Source organism: Danio rerio, chromosome 23, assembly GCF_052040795.2.
Source record: "Danio rerio strain M-AB ecotype USA chromosome 23, GRCz13ab, whole genome shotgun sequence".
In the NCBI taxonomy this organism is placed as follows: domain Eukaryota; kingdom Metazoa; phylum Chordata; class Actinopteri; order Cypriniformes; family Danionidae; genus Danio; species Danio rerio.
Window position 1 is genome coordinate 42,151,624 of NC_141043.1, and position 12,408 is coordinate 42,164,031.

Below are 12,408 nucleotides of genomic sequence, written 5' to 3' on the forward strand. Positions count from 1 at the left end.
GTTTTTGTCATCAAAAAAAAAAAATCCCAAAAATCGCTTGTGGCTATCTTGTTATGACTCATTTGGTTTTTGTATTTTCTGTCAGTCTAGTACACAATGTTCCTGCAGACAAGTCAAGCTTTAAATAGGAAAGTGACAAAGAATTCCTTTAAAAATTCCAAATAAACACTAGTTATACCCGAGTATTGTTGCTGACCATGTCCATCCCTTCTTAACAACTGAGTAGGCTAATGCACACCATAAAGCTAAAAAATGTCTCACTGATTTAATATACGTTGACAAAACTATTGTTAAATAACCAACTGATTTGTCAGCAGCAATAAAATACAGGTTAATAATAACAATAACAACAACAACGCATTGGTTTAAACAAAATCCAATTGTTTGAGAGCAAAACCATTTCCTCCCTCAAGATGGCGGTGCAATACAGCCAGAAAGCGCGGCAGACTCGGCTTTAATCTCGGTAGGACATCAGTCATCTCTTATCTCTTGTTTTCAGTGTAATTTAGGAAATAAAACTTCACCGAGCAGATATTACACACTTATTGATGTTTGAGTTAGCGCCAGTGGCTGATATCCACTTTGTAGCAGTTAACCAATGCCTGCAAGAGCATAAAAAAACTATCGCGTTTCCTGCACTGACAGTTACCAGATAACATCTTTTTCAGGCAGTTGTAGAGATGCAGATGGAGACACATGAAATATGAGTGCTGCTTTTTGCCTGTGCGTGCATATGTCTGACCACCAAGCTCATATCAGGCCATTTTCCCCGCCACAAAACTCGTGTGTAGCTCATCCAAGCAGATAAAGCCTGTGACCTCTTCCTCTTAGTGGATATGAGAGATGGAGAGCACCTGTTTGCGCCTGTTTATCTTTTTTTCACCAACAACTATCGCATTTCATATTTCTCTTTCGGTTAATCCAGCTTTTTTACGCCATGTGGACACTGTGTTTGAAATTGCTGGTTGCGTTTCCGGTTTGTGAAAAATATACAATTTTTGGAATGTAGTTTGTGGTACAAATTGTCCTCATAGGCATTGGGTTAAAGTTTTATATTTGCACATTCAGACTTTTCTTAATAATTTAACTTCAAAAACGTATTCTTTGCAGCTTCTAAAATAGGGAAATGATATTTAGCAGCCAATGACTGTCAAATACACCATTGTTTACCATCGATTAAATAGAGCTAATGTTGATTTGAAGTCTTACTTACATGCAATTTCAGACTGAATATTCAAAGTACTGTGGTAAACAATATAGAGGCGTGTGTTGCTGTTCAAAAATGAACAAATGTGGCAATATAAAACCTACTTTACCGCAATCATACATAGTGAAAACTGAGTGATTTTTGTTACATTTGACTAAAATTTATGATTAATTTTTATCTGTCATGGAAATAAAGTTAGCGAAGCCTACCATGCTCAAAAAAACTGCCTGAAATGTCTGAAGTCAGCCTGGAAATGGCCAAAACCCGTCTGAAGTCAGCCTGGAAATGGCCAAAACCCTTCTAAAACCAGGCTGGAAATGGCCAAAACCCTTCAAAAACCAGGCTGGAAATGTCTGAAATCAGTCTGGAAATGGCCAAAACCCATCTGAAACCAGGCTGGAAATGGCCAAAACCCCTCTAAAATCAAGCTGGAAAATGTGTAAAATCAGCCTGGAAATGGCAAAAACCCATCTAAAACCAGGCTGGATATGTCTGAAATCAGTCTGGAAATGGCCAAAACCCCTTAAAACCATTGGTGTTTTAATGTATTACAAGCATATCTGAGGCCAAGCTTTTTTTAGTTAGCTGTGTTTTGATCCAGGAATTGTATTCTACATTGAAGGCATAGTTCACCTTAAAATAAAAATTCCATCATCAACTACTCACCCTTCACTTGTCACAAACCTGAGTTTCATTCTTTTGTTGGAACACAAAAGAAGTTATTTGGGAAAAATGTTGGGAAACCTGTAACCACCGCCTTTCATAGTATTTGTTTACCCTGGATGTCAATGGTTGTAGGTTTTTGTGTTCAACAGAAAAAGGAAAGTCTTAAAGGTAGCCTATATAATCACTTGAGGGCAAGTAAATAGTAAGTAATGTTTATTTTTTAGGTGAACTATTATAAAGTTTAATATTCAGTAGGACTAAACAATAAATTGTTTAAACATCGATATCGCAATGTGTTTATCTGTAATAGTCCCATTGCAATTATAGCTTATTAATTAAAGATTACAAGGTAAAGATATATATATGTTTTTTAAGTATTTATACAAGGATGACCATGTAATTCGTTTGTTCAATTTCTGTACTCGAATACTGTTAGGCTGCCCACAAAGCACTGTTTATTTCCGTTTTAATTTTTGCTTTGTCGTATTTAAATATGCTTGTAATTTATTTTATTGTATGCAGATGCACTGCATAGAAAAACATCTCGTGAAATTATATTCATATGGCAATTTACTGTATATCGCAGCAAAACAAAATATTGCAGTGTCAGATTTTGTATTTATTTATTTATTTTTCAAATATGGTGCAGCTCTAATATACAGTGGCCAATATTTGAAAACAGTTTTTAAGAATTACCTCATGAAATAAATGGGTGTTGTTGAATAATTTTAGGACAACTTTGATGAAAGGTGAAGATGATCCACTTCAAATGTTGACTACTTTATAATTTTGCTTAGGAAAGACTTGTTTAAGGTTTTTGGGTTATTCGTGGTCTGCTGAATGTAATTTGTCAAATAGGTTGACTTATAATAAGATGGATGAACTGTGAGGTGTATGGTTACGTTTTTCTGATTATTTGCTTAGGGTTTTGTTTAACACTTACTTATTGTTTACAGTTTAACGGAGGTTACTCCCATGTTTCACACAAAGCGTCATTGGGTGTATGTAGTAAAAAGGTAGATATCTTAGAAAGCCAGAACTGATTGAATGTAAGGGAAATTATGACTTCTATCCGTTTGCAGGATATGAATATGAGATAAGTATTCTTGATGTCGACAATTTAGTTTTTTACCTAAAATGCTAGTAAGATTACTAGTAACAGTGGCAGTTTTGATATCAACATTTCCGCTTGTTAAAGATTGATTATGATTTCATAATTTCCAGAAATCAAATTCCTGACATCTAGATCAGGGGTGGCCAACCCTGTTCCTGGAGAGCCACCTTCCTGCAGATTTCAGTTGCAACCCATATCAAACACACCTGAACCAATTAATTAGGACCTGAACACCACGTGATAATTACAGGCAGGTGTGTTTGATATGGGTTGCAACTGAAATCTGCAGGAAGGTGGCTCTCCAGGAACAGGGTTGGCCACCCCTGATCTAGATTTAAATTTAAACTGGTGTAGAAAGCTGTAGAAAGGCAGTGAAAGCCCAGACAGAGACTGAAATCTCTCAGTTTTTCTTTAGCAACCCTCTACCCTTTCTCATTGTAAATGAATATCAGCTGCTTTAGTCCAACATCTACATTAGCAGGATGATGAAGATGAAACCAGGGTGGACATTTCAGCAAGACAATGATCCAAAACACAGCCAAGGAATCTCTCAAATGCTTTCAGAGAAAGAAAATCAAGATGTAGAATGGCCCAGCCAATCACCTGACTTGAATCCAATATTAAATACAAATTATTAATGATCAGATTTGACAGGCGAGACCCACAGAACCATCAAGATTATATTTTTTTTCTCATTCGTCAACCCTTCTTCAATTTTTCCAATTACATCTAATATAACTTCACAAAGCGTACACTAATTTCAGACTGAATTGGTTCTGTTCCATCGCTGATCTCTCTCTCTCTCTCTCTTTCTGTCGCAGTAATTGAGTTTTCCAGCTGCTCTCAAAAGAGACTCTCTGACCTGACCTCACTTTTCCTCGTTTCTAAAAGCTCGAGCTCTCGGCTGGACAGAAGTCAATATTTGGCGACCTCATTGTCACTGTCCCCCCGCTGCATTCTTCAGACGGCCGTGTGTTTGCATGGAAGTGAAGGCTACATCTGAGTGGGAGTCTCGCAGGGACAAGAGCGCATCGATTTTTCCGTCAGTGCTAATAGATTTAGCAGCTCAGTACTGACTCGCGCTCTCTCTCCTCGCTGTGACTCCTGTGAATGATGTTCAAACAGAAGAAGAGTCTTGTGTTTTGATTGTCTAGCGCTGCGTGAAGCTGTACTGTGCGGTGTGTGTACAGTTTGTGCAGATTTCTGGAGGTATCGCATGTGTTTCTGAGGTCGTACAGTCCGTGAAAGCCATGAAAGAGCGCAGGGAACTTTTCTGAAGTGCTAGCAATAATGCATGCTTTTATCTAAACTGTAAAACATTTATGCTTTTGAATTGCATTAGTCTTTCCTCCAACAACTTTTGATGTTGAAACGTTTGAAGAAAGTGACTTTCATCAATATTTTTAATAGTTTAGAGCAGGGGTGTCCAAACTCAGTCCTGGAGTGCCAGCATCCTGCAGATTTTAGCTCCAACTTGCTTCAACACACCTGCAAGGATGTTTCTAGGATGGCTAGTAAGAGCTTGATTAGCTCGCCAGGTGTGTCTGATTGGGGTTGGAACTAAACTTTGCAGGACACCGGCCCTCCAGGGCTTGGACATGCCTAGTGTAAGTTAACATGTACTTGCGAAGTTTCTTATAGTCAGCTAAATGTCTGTTGAAGGAGCCGTATCAGCTGATATTAAGCAGACAGTCTACTAAATGGTAGTGGTGGGCAAAGCGAGGCTTCGTGAAACACTGAAACAGTCGAAACAACTGTGTTGAAGCTTCGAAACGTTTCGAAACACCACTCTACGGTGCCACCTATTGGTCATTTTATTTGTATTACACTGAAACAGCTTCAGCAAAGAACTGTCGAGCAAATTGAGGTATTTAACCCCACTTTGTAGCCTTGAACCTATAAGTGGTTTAGTTGAGCGGTTAGAGTTTGTGATCACCATCCGGTGATAGTAGGTTCGAATCCAGGCTGATTCAATTATTTTTGAAATGCTTTATTACCAGTTGGTAATGCTTTGTTTTTGTATCGTTTTGTTTCAACATTGCTCTGACATCCGAATAAACACCTTGTAAATAAATTTGTATTGTTTTGGTCATAAAACAGGGTTGTTTCTAGATCAGATAAAGTTGTGGCCAGCAGTTAACAATAATTATTTATATTATTAATTACATTTCCCATTGTATTTTATTAACGTCTATCCAAAACCTAAACCCATCACTGTACTGTAAAAATATTAATTATTGTTTTTAATGTTACAGAAATAATGCTAAATTGATGGTGTATCCGCAGCTGTATCCTATCTAGACTACACCATAAAACAGTAACATGATTAAAATACATAAAATCATGGAGAATCATGGAGATGGATACTTGAACTTGACCATGTTAGTCAAATGTAGATTCTCCAGATTTCGAAACGGTTCTGAAATTATCAATGCTTTGAATCGCTTTAGTCACGTGACCAGGTGTTTTGAAACACTTTAGTCACGTGACCTGGGGGTTTCGGATCATACTTCTGTGCAGTGTTTCGAAACACTTGCGCTTCGTGATCTCGACACTGTGTCGAAACGTCAGTGTCACTTCAGCCATCCCTACTAAATGGACCATCAAAATAAAGTGTTACTGCCTAATCTAATGTGAAAGACATTGGCAAACAAGGTTGTTTTTATTTTTTGGTCCACAGAAGTGCTCTTGGAGCTTGATATGACTGCAGTCGAGCTACTAAAGTCACGTGGAAAGTTTTGGCAGTGTTTTTGTTTTGTTGTAACCATTGATATGGTGGACTAGAGAGCTCCAGGATATCATCTAAAATATCTTAATTCGTGTTACGAAGATGAATGCAGAGCTCAGGGGATTGAAATGACATGAGGATGAGTATTTAATAACAGAGTTTTCTTGCTACGAGTCGTTCTTGAAAGATTTGGTCATTTTGAATGAATCTTTTATGTGACTCAAGAACGATGAGTCTTCTCAGAGAGTGATTCGTTCATTTGACATGTCTGCATTTTGCAGTTGGGGGAGCAGATTAGTTCCTTTAGCGAGTGTTCTGTCGTGTTTGAGTCGTTTGTTTATCACATGAAGACACAAGCCAATCATATGTAGTCAGAGCTGGAAAAAGATTTGATCCGTTCACTTTGAGTCCTCGGGTTTGAGTCATCACATACTGTTTCATGATGAACGACCAACTCAAAAATCCCTAGAAAACTTAAAAGGTAAACTAATCATGGGTCCTTCCGGCTCAGACTGTGTGCATTGGTTAAACTTATACAACTCAAACTCCTGAAGACATGTCAGAAGGGGTGAGCTGTGTTAATCATAGACAAAAGACCAAGGTAAACAATGAACGATTCTTTTCTCTTTCTTATAGCATTCAAGTTATGATTTTGTAGTGTGATCTAGGCACAGACGATAAGCGATTTCAAGGTTTATCGGGGTTTGGAAAAATCTATTTTTTTAAATACCTAAAAAGATTTATACCGTTCCTACGGGATATGCAAGTTGTTGGTTTTTTCACCTGTTTTTATGACTATTAAAATGAGTTTTTAGGCCAACAAATGTACAAGATTTTGTAAAAAAAATTCTGTGTCGTTGAAAGTAATGAAGACTGCAGAAGTCAATGATTTAATTTAATTATTAGCTTGATGTGTTTTCAGCTCCAAAATATTTTAAATATTTCTTAAAATAAAATGGGTTGTGTTTAATGGGGAACAAATTGTAGTTTTTTACCAAGACGTTTAAAAAGAACATAATTTAGAGCAGTGAAACAGTGATATTTTTATCCATGGTTATCATACCGTCAGACACCTATACCAGCCTATGTCTAGTGTACACATAGCAACACATATCTATCTATCTATCTATCTATCTATCTATCTATCTATCTATCTATCTATCTATCTATCTATCTATCTATCTATCTATTGAATGAATTAAAAATATTTGTTAGAGGAAAATGTTAAAGCATAAAGCATTTTTACAGGTTATATTTTGTATTTATTTATCATTTGAATTTATCATATAAATTTAAATATATTTAGTTTTTCTGCAATTTATGCTGCGATATGGACAATTTAACCAGATAGCTAGAACACCTCTGTTTGAAAAGAATTCAGTAAGATTGATTTGGATGATTCTGTAGAGGAGAGAATCATACATTCAATCATTTTCCTTTCAGTTTAGTCCCTTTATTAATCAGGGGTTGCCACAGCGGAATGAACCACCAACTTATCTAGCAACCCAACACTGGGAAACAACCTTACACACTCTTTCACACTCATACACTATGGCCAATTTAGCTTATTTAATCCACCTATAGCACATGTCTGTGGACTATGTGTAAACCCACTCCAATAGATATGTAAACTGACCCAGCCGGGGCTTGAACCAGCGACCTTCTTACTCTGAGGCGATTGTGCTACCCACTGCGCCACCTTGACACCCAAAGGTTCTTTTTTAAATTAAAGTAAGTTAAATTATGTTAATCAAATGGATTGTTCACTCAAAAATTACAAATGTTATTTTCACTCACCCTTTACTTATTTCAAACCGTTATGAGTTTCTTTCTCCTGTTAAACATAAACAGAAATATTTAGAAGAATGCTGAAAACCTGTAACCATTTTTTTACAATGAAAGTCAATGGTTACAGTTTTTCAGCATTCTTTCAAACATCTTCTTTTGTGTTCAACAGAAGAAAGAAAATCTTAAAGGCTTGAGAACCACTTCAAGAGTAAGTAAACTTTCTTTTTTGGTTGAATTATTCCTTTAAATGTAGAGTTTTTCTTCTCACTTGTGTGTTGTAATTCTCTCATCTGCCCATATGAGTCACTATCATCCTTAAAAACAATGCCCACTGATTGGTTTGAACAACAAAGATAAGATGGGAGTACTTACAAAAAAAAAAGAGCTGTTTGTTTTTTAGCTTTCCTGTATTTGTTTATCCCCTCCTCTCCGCTTCTGTCGTCATCAGATTTTCCTTCATGCTTTATGTAAATCTTCTACTTGCTCGCAGGCGAAAGTCTAGAAAAACATAAAACTATGGCCGACGTTCTCAGACATGTTTCAGATGCAAAAGGATGTGATTGTAGACTTTTACAATGCACATAAGGGCTGTTTCATTGCTTATGAAACTTTTGGCACAGCCTGGGTTTTATTACACCAGGGAAATGCAACCCCCCCTCCTCCTTTTTTTGTGAGCCTCTTAATGCAGGCCCTTGTAAAATGCCATTATGCGTAAAGATGATTTCTATGTGGGAACTGCATGACTCTCTTTGATGTATTATCTTGCAGATTACCAGGATCTAATCTCAGCCAATCCTCATATAGCTACTTAATTTTTGGTCATTAATTCACCAAAACAGCTGCAAACACACTAACAAATATTTGAGTAATTAGAAAAATTGCTTGGTTTTGTAAAAATAAATGAATAAATTTCCCATTATTATTATTATTTACACATTTACGTATTTATTTATCATTTGCAGTATTTCTAGATTTTTCAGCATTTCTGTATTTAGCAATTTCCAGTGCTTTAGTTTGATTTACATTAATTGTTTTTATATTATATTTAATAATTCATTCATTCATTCATTTTGCTTCGGTTTAGTTACTTTATTTATCAGGGATCACCACAGCGGAATGAACCGCCAATTTATCCAGCATATGTTTTACGCAGCGGTTGCCCTTCCAGCTGCAACCCAGTACTGGGAAACATCCATACACACTAATTTACACATACACTATGGCCAATTTAGTTTATTTAATTCACCTACTGCATGTCTTTTGACTTTGGGGAAAACCGGAGCACCCGGAGGAAACCCACATCAACACGGGGAGAACATGCAAACTCCACACAGAAATGCCAACTGACCCAGCCGGGACTCGAACCAGCGACCTTCTTGCTGTGAGGTGACAGTGCCAACCACTGAGCCACTATGTCGCCCTATATTTTTTGTTATATTTATATTTATTTTTCTTAAGGTTTGTCCATATTTGACCCAACATTGGGTCTAATTTGACAGTTTACAGCTTATTTCTGCATGTTTTCAGCAATCCCATATTCAGCAATTTCCATTTCTCATTATCACAATGTTTTAGTTTGATTCTTATTAAAAATTTTATAATTCTCAACTTAATGTTAACAAAATAAGTTTTAGTCTGCTTCATTATTCCTCATAGCATATGCAGTTATTGAAGTTGAGAAACAAATATCCAATGTCCCAGGACAGAATATCGGCAGCGTAACCAACTGTAGCCATTTAAAGTGGGTGTTCAGGCTGGTTTAAATAGGAGAAAGGAAGCTCAAACGGACCTCTTGATACTGTAAAGCCCTTCTGGGTTCCTTCCTTCCTGTGTTTGAGATGTCAGCCTTTGAATGGGGTCATAAAAAGAGCCCCAAAATGCAGAAGTGCCTTCACAGCTACTTAAAACAACCGTATATTTCAATGCATTCCAGCCTGACGCAAACACACATCTAGAAAATGTGTCCTTAAAGGAGGAAACTACAGGCTCTTGCAGTGAATTAGCTGGAAATAACTAGGACTGACTTTAGAAATACTGATAGAAGGGGTTTAACTTTCAGAAAGTTTTGACTGGAAACCTCAGGAAATCACAACTATTTTGGACATGCTGGATATAGTAATAAAATCCTGATTTGTGGAATTTTCTAGCTATTAACGTTTAAAGGGATAGTTCACCCAAAAATAAAAACTCACTCAAAGTTTTATCAAATTTAAGATGGTTACAACAGTGAGTTTCTTTGTTCTGTTGAGGATAAAAGAAGATATCTTGTGGTATTGAAAATATTCAGTAGTCTTTAATATCCAGGTAGAAAACAATTGTTAAAAAAAAAAAAGTTACTGCCTTTAAGTTGAATTAAATTAACTTTACAAGTCTTTTAAACTTACATAAAACTGTGAAATCTCTTATAACTTAAAAAATTCAGTTCAGTTAGTTAAAGTAGCACTTTTTATGTCTAATTCCATTTATAACTTGATGTTCTGTTTTGTTTTTGTCAGTGTAATTTGTATGAAATATGGCTACTGGTTTCCAGCATTCTTCAAAATATATTGTTTTGTGTTTCTACAAAACAAAGAAGCTCAAATAAGTGGAGAAGGAATAAATAATGACAGAATTTACATTTTTGGGGTTAACTGCCTTTACATTGGATTTTAATATGTAACCTATACACTACCGATCAAAAATATGGAGTCAGTTTTTTTTTTTTCTTCATGTTTTACTCCTTAAAGAACACTTCTGTTTATCAAGGCAGCATTAATTACTGTAAGTATAATGTTAAAAATAAATTTAAAAAAATTAAATAACTGCTTTCTTATTGTATGTTGTTTTAAATGAAATTTACTACAGTCATTATTGCTTTTATTACTATTACCATTAATAATAATAATAATAATAATAATAATAATAATAATAATAATACAAACAATAATAATTATTTAATACATTTTTTATTCAATACAATAACAATATTAATTATTATTATTAGTATTATTATTTTTATAGTAATGATAATAATAATAATATTAATAGTTAATATTAGAGTGATTTCTGAAGGATCATGTGACTGAAGACTGCAGTAATGAAGCTGAAAATTAATCTTTAAATCACTGGAATAAATTATTAAATTAAAATATAAACTACTTTTGAACAGTTATTTTATAATGCAATAACATTTCACAATTTTACAATTTGTACTGTTTTTGATTAAACAAACGCAGCTTTGGGGAGCAAGTAAAGCTTATTTTAAAATAACAATCTTACTGACCCCAAACTTTTGCCGGGTAGTGTACAGTATATACAGTACATTCATTTAGCCTGGGCGAAGGAGGTCAGAATTCACTCATTCATTGTTAGATGTTAATAGAATTTAAAGGAAATAATCTCTTCGAAAGCTTTAGGAAAAAATGTCAGCTCTAAATTCTGAGGAAAAACTCGAGATGAAATGGAAAATTCTGTCAGAATTATGAGGGGGAACTAACAATTTTGAGAAAAAATTCAAATTTTTGACTCAAACTCCAACTAGAAAAGCTGAACGCTAAAAGAATTCTGAAAAAACAAATTTTAAAAATATGAACAAAACTGTGGACTTTACTTTTTTAATCAGAAACTATTTGAATATGTGAAATGTCCAAATTTTGAGAAACTCAGAGAGTTAGATTGTAAGGGGTAAAAAAATGTGAAATGTGAACTCTGAATTCTGAGGAAACTGTTGAAATTGCAAAAAATAAAGTAGAAAACATTCAGAATTTATGAGTTTGACAAATTTTTTTCTATGAAGTCTCTTTACAAAAGTTTGACATTTGTCTTTTTTAGAATTTGCATGAATATTTTCTGATCAAACAAAATAAGCGAATTGTGAAGATTAAAAAAGGCTGCGTAGGAAAAAAATATTTTATTTTAATAATATTGAATTGCGGGACAAACCCTCAATTTTGTTAGAAAACATTCAGATCTGATGAGTTTGTTTCTTTTTAATTTTATTTATTTATTTACGAAATGTCTTTTCATTCATGATTTTAGCTTATTATTTATTTTAATTTGAGTTATTCTAAGATGAACTCAATGAAAAAAAATCTTAAAATAAAAAATATAAAATTAAGTTAAAAAATTCTGACTAAATTATGAGGATAAAAAAAAAAATTTAAGATATAAACTCTGGGGGAAAAAAAGAGTTGAAACATGTAAATTAAATTAAAATAAATCAGTAATATAGTACATTTTTGGTAGTTTAACAACTATGACTCCTCACAACAACAAAATTTAGATTTACATTTGATATGTCACTAATTCTCCACTCTGCATTAATTTTGTATAAGGTCATGTAACACTTCCAGAGTCTGCTTCAGTAAGACCTTTCACATGTAAAAAATCCTTTTCACTGAAAGCGCCTGCAACACTCAATCCAGGGTTGAGCAAAGCAAATAGAAACGAAACACTTATGCATTGTTTTTGTGATCTTATATCACAATTGGGGGGCATTTGGTGCGTGTTTTCTCTGCTCCTCAGCACTTCTCTTTATCAGACGTTGACACAACGGCTCTGTCCCGCTCTTTCACAGTTTGATAACAATATGCTTTTGACCTTTTTTTTTTTTTTGTAGTCTTCGTTTGCATGCATTTCGATGGCCCATCAACCTACAGGCTGGAGACGGCCTCTAATGTAATTAAGTTGTCTGGTCAATGGCGATATGGATTTTCTTTTCCCCCTATATGAGCATCTTTCAGCCTTGGTAGAAAAATCAAAATATTGATATGTTCCAAGAGACCGGAGTGTTCAGCAAAGTGGCTCTTTTATGTTCGTTTTTGCTCAGGTAAACATTTAGAAAAGGAGGACGACGCTTCTGCCTCTTCAGACAGCGGTTTTCATTAAGAACAGGAGGATGAAATTACATATATAGTTGAAGTCTGA

At 34.9% G+C, this 12,408-nt stretch overlaps 1 long non-coding RNA gene across 1 annotated transcript in view; it reads left to right on the forward strand.

Moving 5' to 3' along the window:
* Positions 1–369: 369 nt before the first annotated feature.
* The window catches only part of LOC141380553 (uncharacterized), a 46,374-nt gene continuing 34,335 nt past the window's right edge, over positions 370–12,408 (forward strand). The window contains exon 1 of the long non-coding RNA XR_015524093.1: positions 370–463. This is a non-coding gene — a long non-coding RNA (uncharacterized LOC141380553). The remainder of the gene's footprint in view (positions 464–12,408) is intronic.